Here is a 13,036-nt window from a genome sequence, read left to right as displayed (position 1 = left end):
TTAGGCTTTAGAAGCTACATCCATAAAACTTAGGGTCAAAAAGATATTCCTAACATGAAATTTACCCCAAGGGACAAATGCACAATATGCTCCCACCGGAGCAGCAAATCTTTTCACAGGTGTGGTGAATAAGTAGATGGGGAAATGGCCCTTTATAATATGCAACAATAGAAATATATAATTACTTAATGTGGTGAGTTTGGACTGATTAATGCCGTTACACGTAACCAACTCAAATCACGGGAACAATAAGATTTATAGGTTCCTTAAATGTAGGTTTGGAACCTACGGGAGCTTTAATTATGAAAGTAATATTATTGGTTCTACTGCAAATGGTCAATCGGACCAGTGTTATCAAGATTGGATTAGCAATCAACACAATGAGGAGTTTGATCTACTGAAAATCCATCTAACCGTCAATCGAATTGGTTAAACCAAATTTAAAAAATATAAAAATATATGTAATAATTTAAAAATATGTAATATATTAGAAAAATATCTGCACTTTGTTTGGCTAGTCGAAATTGGGCGGTCGGATTTGTCAAACGTTAGTTTGATCGAATCTAATTTTTACTTTTGACCTGACCGAACAAGGCAATGGTCTACAGTCCAAGTCGTCAGATCAGCAATCCAGTACCATCTTAATAACTATGCATTAGATAATACTGTCCATTTAAAAGTTAAAGCAGTCATTTTTTTTTTCTAACTCATTATCATCATCAAAGTGTTTTTCAATATTTGGAGTCACCATAAATCCCAAATACCTTAGTGAGGCCATAAATCCCCATATATTTTCTCACTACTTTCAACCATATCCGTTTGACCCTACTCCTTACCCTTTTTTAACCTTCCACCTTAACCAACTCGCACCTCCTAACATGTGTCATATTGGGTATATGTTGTACATGACCAATCCACGTAAGTCTACTTTATCTCATATTATCACCTATTGAAGCTACACCTAAGCTCTCCAGAATGTATTCATTTCAAAATTTATCTCTTTTTGTTTTGCCATTCATCCATCTCAACATTATCATCTCAGCTACACTCATCCTATAAATATGTTGATTTTTTATCCACTCAACATTATGCCCCATAAGAGTAAAGTTGATCTCACAACTGCCTTATAAAACTCGCCCTCCAACTTCATTGGTATACAGATATCACATAAAACTCTAGTTGTAAATCTCCACTTTGCCCACACAGCTCTAATTCTATGTGCAACATTTTCCTCGATCTCTCAATTTTCTTGGATTATTGATATAAGATATTGAAAAGCACTCTTTCTAGTATTTATTGGTTGTCAACCTTAATTATTTCCTCAACTCTAGTCCTATTATTATTAAAATTGTATTCAATATGCTACGTCTTTGTCCTATTATCAACTTTTAGATTTTAGAGCATCCCTCAAAAGTTCTAACTTTGTGTTGACGTCGTTTAGGTTTCATTAATCATTTGCCACCTAGGAATAACCTACATCATAGTACCTCATCCTTTAGATGTCTAGTTAAGTCGTCCATAACTAAGACAAATATGTATGGGCTCAACATTAACCCTTGATGTAGATCTATTGTCACGAAAAACTAACTCTTGTCTCCAGTAGTTATTTAAACACTTAGCTCTCCCTCATACATATATTTCACCAAGTTGATATAGTATCTGGAGACTCTTTTCTTTTTTATTTTTTTTTAAACTATTGCCGGTTAATTTTATCACAATGTACAATCAATAAAAATTTGAACTATATGAGAAAATTTATTTATAAAACGTAAGCAACTACATGGATAATCAACATAAAAAATAAAAAAAACTAGTCTAATTGTAGAATGATCACATAAGCTACTCATGGTTTGCTTCACGGAATACATGAATAAAACAATTTCTATGTTTCAGATGCCATTAAAAATACTAAATATGGAGAAATACCTGAGCTTTCTCATGAATTTTGGCAAATTATTTATGAAGAAAGGTACAAAGAGAGAGAGAGTCTGATAGAGAGTTTAGGAGGAGGGGGGACATGAAAATCTCAAAGTTTATCGCTGGATTTTACACTTGTAAATCAAGCGAATCTATATACACTTGAAAATCGACAGTGCATACAATATGTTATTAAATGCATTATCTTTTGGACTCAAAAATCTATTTATATACATACACATCAAGGTCGAGATGATCAATTGAGAGTTTTCCACCACCAAAATAACTTTTTTTTGGTAGGTTTTCAAGGTGTCTTACTTTTAATATATAGTATTGAAGTCTTATATGAACTTTTTCGTCCAAAAAGTGCCAAAAAGATACTACCATTTCAGTTGTGAAGCAAAAGTGCTTTATCTAGAATATTATCATTTTGCTGCAAAAATCCATATGGCATATATAAGAGGAAAAGAAAGATGAATGGATGAGATAAAGGAGATAAAAAGAGAGAAGGAAATGCTTCCTAAATAAGCTTCTTGGATTTACCTAGTATATTTGTACGAGGAAAAAGCAAAGGCAATGTTTTCCAAAAGTGGAGCCCATTGTGCGCTTCAATCCTACCAACTTCACATCTCAACTAATTTTCTCCAATTGCTTGCAGGATTTGGGCTTGAGATTCACAAGTTTGGTGTTGACATATAGAGTTATTTGGGAGAATTTATTTGATCTAAAATATTGAGATCCACTTAATAATCACTAGATAGTTATTTTTTGAATTTCAAGTTTTTCAACGCTAGGATCTTACTGTACAAAAATTGGACGGTTTTTCAAATTTGGGATGCTTTTCTAGGCACATAGAGAGTGCTATTTGTTTATTTTCTTTTATTTTTCGTGTTTTTCCAAGGTTGGTTGCTAAGTTCAAGATTACATCCCAAAATTTTGGGGTCCTAAAGGTTTTAGTCAAGGGATCAGATCAGCAATATGCTCCCATGAGAGCATGAAATTATTTCATAAAAACAAGACTACTAACCTTTACATAATAATAATAATAATAATAATAATAATAAAACCCTCATTTGCCATTCTAGTCTCAAATTAGTCTTTTCAGAATTCTAGAGAAAATTCTTTTTTCCATATTATTAGATGGGTTTTGCTAGCATAGTACATGTAGGATACAAATAGCATACTAGTTATAATCTCAAAACCTTAATGGAAAAAGTTTATATAAGGTTGCAACCTTACCTCTACAGCTATGGATGCACCCCAAAAATCCATCAAAAAAGATAGTCTTAATGTTGAAGATCATCTCGACATCGAAATGTATGACTATGAAAAATAAAAAGATTTTAAGTTTCATAAATAGTGCATTTTACAACATATTATCTACACCGTCCATTTTCAATATTTTCATATGTTTATAGATTTACTTGATTTTAACTATTTTTTAAATTTAAAACTTTATAATTAGATACAAAAATAGATTTTGAGATAATTCTAAGAACATCTTACATCAAAATTATACACCATGATAAAATTTGAATGTTCACCGTACCTCTACAGCTACGGATGCATCCATATGCCAACTGCACCCAACCTTAATGCATGTGAACTTGAGAAAAGGAAAAGTTCATCTTGACCATCCGCTTTTAAGTGTGATGATGGGATTTCCTAGTAAATGATTTGTATACTACATGTAATTTGTCATACGGACTCTTAAAATATAATCTCCTTCACGATTTAGAAATTTTCAAAATTAGAGGCGCTAGAAATCTATACTTACTCCAGGTTTGGATGCCCACATGGGTTTAATCCAACAAGGGGTAGGTGCTCCAGCCCATGAGTTGGATGAAAGTTGGCATTTTTAATTTTCATCAAATTCACGAAGTTGTCGTATATTAGCGAAATTTATACTTTGTATATTAGGGAAATTTAAATATAACTTTTGTAATTTTTAATAAATCTTTTAATTCCATAAAAGTACTTGACTTGATCCGAGTCTGAGCCACTTGGTTGAGTCACTCCCTGTCAAGTTTTAGTATGATGCAGTCTACTGCTGGTGGTAATCAAGTGTTAGAGGAGATTAAGAACACTGAAACGGTAGATACCTCACTTTCCCAGGCTTGTAGTTGTACGTAAAAATTACCAAAACGGAGTTTTTGGCTGAAGACGGAACATCTAAGCCCTCCCTCAGGGTTATAATTATAAAGTTTTGATCTTGTGGAGAGCTTTTCCTCCTCCTCCTCCTTCTTCTCCTCCCTCTTTCATTTATTTATTTTTTATTTTTTTGCATAGAAATATATTTTTAGCATTTTTTGAGAAAAAGTTTATACAAGGTTGCAACTTTATACAGTAGAAAAAAGGCACGGTTCAAAATCCATCGAGAAAGGTTTTCTGATGCTTAAAAACCCTCTAATTGATCATTTCGCCCTCAATGTGTACGGTTGTGAAAGAAAAAATAATTTAAAGTCCCAAAAATGATACATCTAATAATACATTATCTACGTCCTCTATTTTCAAGATTTTTATGTATTTGTAGATCTGATCGACCTATACCATTTTTTTAGTTTTGAATTTCATAACTAGGTATGAAGTAGTTTTCAAGTCATCATTGAAATATTCTTAACCAAAATAATATAATATCTTTCAATGAGCTTTGGAAGTGCGTATTACCTAGATTGTTTAAGGTTGACACCTTATACCAACCACACCCCGCTTGTAGCAGGCTTGTATTTATCATGTAAATATTTTCTTGGTATCAATTCAAAGCATTTTAACACCTTTCAATCTCTACTAAGCTATCACTTGAAACTCCTATTAATCTAAATCTTGAAGCCCTTTTGGATCTCAATCTCAACCCTCCAATTCCTTGGTTCATTCGATCCATGTTAACTTCTCCTAGTCAAATCTAAGTTTCTAATTGTATTCCAAATAATATTTATATCATTACTCCTATTGATCCTAAGCTTCAAACTCACTTCCGAATCTTATTCTCAACCTTCCCATTACTTACTTCATTTGATTCATGCGACAAATTACAAGGTCTTGATCTTATTCCAATTGATTTATGTCTCCTTACGAGGGAAATAATTTCTTTAGCGGATGGCCTAGCGAAGAGTGCCACTTTTTTTTTTCTTTCTTCTTTTTTTTGCCTCTTTTTTCATTTTTTTTATGTTATTTTTTTCCATTCTTTTCTCAAAAGCTTCTAGCCTGACTGTACCTCTTTCATTTTCTCAATGAAATTGTTGTTATCTGTGTCGAAAAAAATAATAATTTATGACTCCTTAATGCCTATTAAGATTATTTAAGCCCCGAATTCAAACCCCTAACATTTGATAGTTTTTGTTGGGGTGTTTTGTGGTAACAATGCTTCAAAATTGAAAGTGAGAGATGTTTAGACAAAAGTAGGCAAAGATAATCGGTCTCATTGTAAATAATGAAACTTTGTAGCCGTTCTACTTTTCCTTTTGGAAGCTTAATTATTGAGTTAACACGTAATATGCTTTTCTTCATCTCTAATACACTAAGGGGCCGTTTGGTACCCGCAAATATATAGGAGAAAAACATGTTATAAGGAAATATGAGATTTATCATGTTTGGGTAGATTTCAAAAATGGAAATAAATTATTTTCTCAAAATATATGAAATCTATTAGTAAGATAATAAAAATAAATTATTTTCCCAAAAGACGTGAAATCTATTATGTGGCTTGAAGGGTAATTTAACTAGGCGCATCTTGCCCAAAAAAATCATCTATCTACTGTCATTTTCCCTCTATACCACACATCCATTTCTACACTCTCCTGTACAACATTCCACACTCGCTCTGTCCAATTGGGATTGTAGCTCTCATATTAAACTAAATCTTAAAAAAAAATAAAAAATGATTTTTGATAAATTATGTTTTATATTTATATTTTGTAATGATTTTTTGATAAATTATATCTGATAAATTATAATGATTACTAAATCTTTGAAAAAAAAAAAAGATTTTTTTGGGATTAATTATATCGAAATAAAAAAGTGATCAATTATATTTTATTTAAATTATGATGATCACAAAAAAAAATTTGGGGATTAAGATTTAGATACAGATAAAGAAGTGATAAATTATTTACAATATATTAGCTATATTTTTTTTTTCACATTTGCCTCCTTTAATATCTCAATCTAATTTTTAAAATACTTTACCATTTCACAATAAATTTTTTAAAAAGTACATCACCATGACTAAAATAGTTCACTTAATGTTTATGACCAATATTAATTCATACTATTAAGTTATTATTCTTTGCGGCATGACAAGCATAGTATAGTCATCCTATATATACATATGCATTTCAATATTAAATAGGAATGTTTACAAAGAGGCCATTTATTTTTTGTGAGTGGAGGGCATAATCATTCTCAAATATTAAATGTAAAATTGGATGGCTTGAGGTGAGTGACGAAGTTAATTTTTTTTGAAATTTTGTATTTATTCAATGACACTAATACAACCACCCTTTTAAAATTTAAAGGACAAGAATGATTGTGCGTACAAAAGATAAATGGTCTAGTAGATAATTCCATATTAAATCGTTATGTCCCAAATTTAAGGTGCAATGTAGAAAATTCCATATTAAATGGTGCAATGTATTTCCCACATCTAAATACTAATCCATTTGCATGTAATGCATTACGCAGTAATGTACGGGAATAATATATTTCACAGACAATATATTTCCAGGTATCCAAGTGCATTAAAAAATATTCAAGGCAATGGTAAAGATTGATTAGCTAACCAACGGGATCAATTTTTTTTAAAAAAAAATAGCAGAAGCTTAAAATTTTAATATATATATATATATTCTTCCCATTGCCTATAGGCAAAAATAAACAGTGATTTTGCCTACCCTCATCCTCGTCCAAAGTTCATCGTACGGTTACGATTGTTCGGTAGTGTTCCATTATTTTTTTTTACATATCAAAATGATCTGAAATTTGGAGCGTGTGTACGTCTTAGTGAGGAACGTCTTAGTGAGGAACACCTAATAAAAACATAAAAAAATAACTCGAGAAAAAAATTTAATCAAAATGCCCCTAAAACTTTTCGGGGGTATTTTGGTCAAATTATTATAAAATATTTTTTTTGATATTTTTTGTAGATTCGCCAATTTTTTTTGAACACACATTCCAAATTTCAGATCATTCTAATTTGTAAAAAAGAATTAAAAAATAAAACATTAACAGACAAGTGTGACCATACGATGAACTTTGGACGGTGATGAGAGTACGCAAAACCACTATTTATTTTTGCCTATAGGTGTTTTGCAGTATCTTCCATATATATATATATATATATATATATATATATATATATATATATATATAGGCAAAAAGTCTTCCCAACCTATAGGCAAAAATGAACTATGATTTCGCCTACCCTTATCACCATCCAATGTTCATCGCATGATCACGATTGTCTGATAATGTTTTATTTTTCATTTGTTTTCTACAATTCGGAATGATCTGAAATTTGGAGCATATGCACATCTTAATGATATTCACTTAAAAAAAATAATTCGTGAAAACAAAATTGACCAAAATACCCTTAAAACTTTTCGAGGGTATTTTGATCAATTTATTTCACGTAAAATATTTTTTTTGATATTTTTTGTAGATTTGCCTATTTTTTATGAACACACGTTCCAATTTTAGATTATTCTGATTTGAAGAAAAAAAAATGAAAAATAAAACACTACTAAACAATCATGGCCATGCAATGAACTTTCGACGATGATGAAGGTAGACAAAATCACTGTTTATTTTCGTCTATAGCGTTTTGTAGTATCTTCCTATATATATATATATATATATATATATATATATATAGGGAAAAGATGGGATTAGCCTACTAGCTCATACAAACATATGAGCTCAACGTCTCAAATTGAATATGAGTCGATTTGACGATCACGGATGTCTGGTAATGTTTGAATTTTAGTGTTTTTTTTTTTACAAATCTAAATCATTTGAAATTTTACACGTGTGCTTATCAAAATAGGTGAATCTCAGAAAAATATCAAAAAACTATTTTATATGAAATAAATTAATAGTTTTGGGGGTATTTTAGTCATTTTTTCATGAATTTTCAAGTGATTTGGATTTATAAAAAAACAAATAAATTTTTTTTTTCAAGCACTATTAAACAATCGTGATCGTCAGATCGGCTCAGATTTAATCTGAGCTGTTGGGCTCATATGTTCATATGAGCTAGTGGGTTAATCCCAGCTTTTTACTAGCTCATATGAACATATGAGCCCAAAGGCTCATATTGAATCTGGATCGATCTAATGATCACGTTGTCCGGTAGTGTTTGAATTTTATTCATTTTTCTACAAATCCAAATCATTTAAAATTTTAGGTGTGTATTTTTCTCATCAAGGTGCACCTCATAAATATATAAAAAAATATATTCACGAAAGACCAAAATACCCTCAAAATTTTTCGAGGTTATTTTGGCCAATTTATTTCATGTAAAATATTTTTTTGATATTTTTTTAAGATTCGCCTATTTTTTATAAGCACACGTCTAAAGTTTCAAGTGATTTGGATTTGTAGAAAAAAAATTAAAATTTAAACACTACCGGACATCTGTGAATGTCAGATCAACCCAGATTCAATATGGGCCGTTGGGCTCATATGTTCATATCAGCTAGTGGGCTAATCCCAAATTTTTCATATATATATATATATATATATATATATATAGGAAAATATGTTGTGTGCCCCAGGTGCGTACTGCTACAGTAAACACCCACGGCCAATATTGAATCTAGGCCGATCTGACGATCACGGATGTCTGATAGTGTTTAAATTTTAATTGTTTTTATACAAATCCAAATCACTTGAAATTTTAACCGCGTGTTCTTAAAAAATAGGCGAATCTATGAAAAATATCAAAAAAAATTTTATATTAAATATTTAACCAAAATACCCCTGAAAAGTTTTAGGAGGTATTTTGAGAATTTTTTCATGAATTATTGTTTTTCTATTTTTATTAGGTGCACCTTGATGAGAAGAATACACACCTAAAATTTAAGTTATTTGGATTTGTTGAAAAAAAATTAAAATTCAAACTCTATTAAACATCCGTGAGCCTCAGATTGATCACAGAATGACCTAGATTCAATCTACGCCATCATGTATGAGTGTATGGGCGTATAACAGTGACTCATATATATATATATATATATATATATATATATATATATATATATATATTAAAATTCTTCCCAATGCCTATAGGCGAAAATGAATAGTGATTTCGCCTACCCTCATCACCGTCCAAATTTTATCACACGGTCACGATTATCCAATAGTGTTTTATTTTTCATTTTGTTTTTACAAATCAAAATGGCCTGAAATTTCGATGATATATATCTTATTGAAGCTCATCTAATAAAAATATAAAAATAATTATCCACAAAAAAATAAAAGGCTAAAATACCCCCAAAAAATTTCAGGGGTATTTTGGTCAATTTTTTTAATGTAAAATAAATTTTTTTGTTTTTTGAAGATTTTCCTATTTTTTTATGAATACATGTTCCAAATTTCATATCATTCCAATTTATAAAAAAAAAAATGAAAAATGAAACACTACCGGATAATCGTGACCGTGTGATGAACTTTGGACGGTGATGGGGGTAGGCAAAATCACTGTTCATTTCACCTATAAGCGTTGTGCAGTATTTTTCATATATATATATATATATATATATGTATATATATATATAAGCATATAATAAAATCCTTTACCTTTGGCACAAGGTGGTCACAATTAATCTAGACAATTAAATGTGAAGTTAGGTTGTTGCATTTATTTCAGTGACAAACTCAAAGTTCAAAAGATATTTTTTAAAACTTTGTGATACATCCAAGCTATCAAATTTCGCATCGCATAGTTGTAACTAATTGTGATTTCCTTGTAACAAAGGTAAATGGTCTCATTATATATAGGAAAAAAATCATATCAGCCCACGGGTTGATAGATACATTGTCAGCCAATGGTCCAGATTGAATATGATTTTAAAATGGGATATACGTGGCCGTTGAAATCACTACGCACGATCTCCAGCATTTAAAGAAAGATCATATCAACCCACGGGTTGATAGCTACATTGTCAACCAATGGTCTTGAATATGGTTTTAAAATGGGATATATGTGCCCATTGAAATCAGTACGCACGATATCCACCATTTGGGGTGCCCATATTCCATATGCCCATGCCGTATTCGATCTTTTTCTATATATATATATATATATATATATGGAAGATGTTACGGTACGCTGATTACGTACCGCTATAGAAAAGGTCAGACGGCCCAGATCGAATCTAGGCCGATCTAACGATCACGGATGTTCAGTAGTATTTTTTTTTTTTTTATACAATTAGAATGATTTAAAATTTGGAGTATGTGTTTATAAAAAATAGTTGAATCTACGAAAAGTATAAAAAAATATTTTACATGAAATAAATTGACCAAAATGCCCTAAAAAATTTTCAACAGTATTTTGGTCAATTTGGTTTTACGAATTATTATTATTATTATTTTTATTAGATGCGCCTCACTAAGAAGTACACATGCTCCGAATTTCAGATCATTCTGATTTGTAAAAAATAAAATAAAATTAAAATACTCTCGAACAACTATGACCGTTAGATCGGCTCATATTCAATCTGAACCGTTAAACATTTACTGTAGCGGTACACACGTACAGGAATTTATATATATATATATATATATATATTGCAAAATTGTCCCCCACCGATCTGAGCCAGTCGAAAAGTTGGCTCCACTGACTTGGCCCATATTTTTTGAAAGAAATGAGTGAAAATAGAGAAAAATAGCAAATATGTGAACAAAATAGCTTTCATCTACCCAGGTCTTGGCAAGCACTTTCATTATCTGTGGCCGTATGCTTACAGCTATTCAGGTGTATCTTTAGTGCTTCCTCCATCTACTAGCCTTTCTTTTTCTATGCTCTAGCACATCAAATAATAAGGGCTTCCATTTGGTAAACTAGAGAACATATTGCTTAAAGCTGAGGAGGGAGGTCTATGGATCCGAACAATGCATGACTTTATATGACATGTATGTTGAAGTTGGTTAGGATGTTAATTTCTAACCCTTCATTCCCTCATTGCCCAATTTTTCAAACACAGTTGCTTTTAAAATACCTCTATTTGGATTCCTAGAAATAGAAATTGCTTGCATTCTTGGAAGGCTATAACCAGGGACTGAATCAACCTCAATATGATATCAAGTGGGCTACTGGGAATGGTCCCACAATAGACTTCTGGGCTGACCCCTGGCTATTTGAAAAATCCTTATGAGATATGTGTGGTACTGATGTGCACAAAGTCTTGGGTGATCGCGTTAAACCTATAGTGGCAGATTATGCAGCATACAACAATAGACTCTTCCTCACCCTACATCCGTTCCTCCCGTTCAAGCATGGTTTGATGTCCAAGCCCACACTATCACCATTGAAACAAACAAGACCTCCTAGTGTGGATTCATTCTTCTGATGTCCTATTCTTTATAAACATATCAGACAGAGGAGTCCAATCCAACCTAATTTCAAAGCACTTTGTTCTTCTCCTTTGAACCCTTTAGGGAGATCGCCCTGGCTTCCATATGCCCCCTTTGTCTCCAAGAAGAGAATAATATTAAGTTATTAATTATCAAATTTATGCAATCCTCTTTCTCGCAGGTTTCATGGTTTGAAGATGTGAAATTTTTTCTCATTGGCACCATCCATCCCTCAACTCTTCAAAAAAACGGATCAAATATTGTTTTAAATCAACATGACTTTGGGATGTTTGGATTTCTCTTTTTTCTTTTGCGGTGTGGTCCATTGGGACAAAAACGTAAGGCCCGTATTTTCGAAAGCAAATGAACAAGAAGAGAGCAACTACTCAGCCATATCCTATTTGTGAGCTTGCTGGTCGCCTCAAAAGGTGATCGTTCCATACCCCTGAACGATGTATCGCTCAAAACTTGGAAATCCCATGGCGCCCATTGTCCCGCAAGAAAGTCATTTGAACTCCACAATGTGGATTTTTCAAACTCAATATTGATGGATCATCCTTACATAACCCCGACGCTGGTGTCTGTGGTGGCATCCTCAACGACAATGCACAGACGACTTTGCATTAGCTCTTGGCACGGTCTCTAACAATATGGTGGAATTCAAGGATTGGAGTTAGGAATTACCTTATTGAACAACAATTCCCGGTCAATATAGAGAGCGACTCCCAAATCCTTGTAAACAGCCTGAGAAGCGGCACCATTTTTTCCTTTTGGATATAAAAATTGGATATAAAAGAGGGCTAAGAGAGGTTCAATTTGTTGAAAAGTTAGTATGTAAATGAATTCGAATTAGCGCATTTCAAACATAAAATGAGTAGAATATGAAAATGAAAAAAAATATGTTTTGGACCGGAATTAGGTGACTCGTCCGAATATGGGGGAGCTAGACCAATCCTCGTCCGGTTCTAAGCCAAATCGGGCTATTTTGAGTTGATTCGGCAATTTATGAAACTTTTTACGAAGAGAAAGTTTACTTAGCTTCTTTAGTTGGTCCAAACTGGGTTTAACCGATTCTTTTTTATCAAATCTAAGTTTTTACTATAGACCATACTGTCCAACTGATTGGACCTCCTAGTTCTGTCCTTCTTGATAACAATGTATGGCGGATGTTTTTTTTTTTTAAGAAACACAATTTTGATGTTGCCGAGCTCTATGGTGAGGTCTTAGATTTTATTCTCACTAAAAGATAGGGGCCCAAACCCCCACTAACTTATGTGACTTCTATTTACTAAAAAAAAAAAACACAATTTTGGTGAGAAAACGTGCGAAGCACTCATCTCAACCACAATGATTATGAAAAAAAAAAGTCCTTCTTGATAACTAAGGGGGGCAATGGACGCAGATCTGATCTGGGACCCTCTGCGTAACTTGGTATGGGTCCAACATTTGGACTCGACGACTCGGGTCTGGGTCCAAAACCTAGACCCAAACACTATTTGGGTTCGGGTCCGGGTCCGGGTCCGGTTGGACTCAACCCGTACCCGGA

The sequence above is a fragment of the Amborella trichopoda genome, chromosome 9 (assembly GCF_054954075.1).
Source record: "Amborella trichopoda isolate Santa Cruz 75 chromosome 9, AtrichopodaSantaCruz75HAP2 v2.0, whole genome shotgun sequence".
Lineage (NCBI taxonomy): Eukaryota > Viridiplantae > Streptophyta > Magnoliopsida > Amborellales > Amborellaceae > Amborella > Amborella trichopoda.
The sequence above is the reverse complement of the archived record's forward strand: the minus strand, read 5'-3'. Positions refer to the sequence as shown.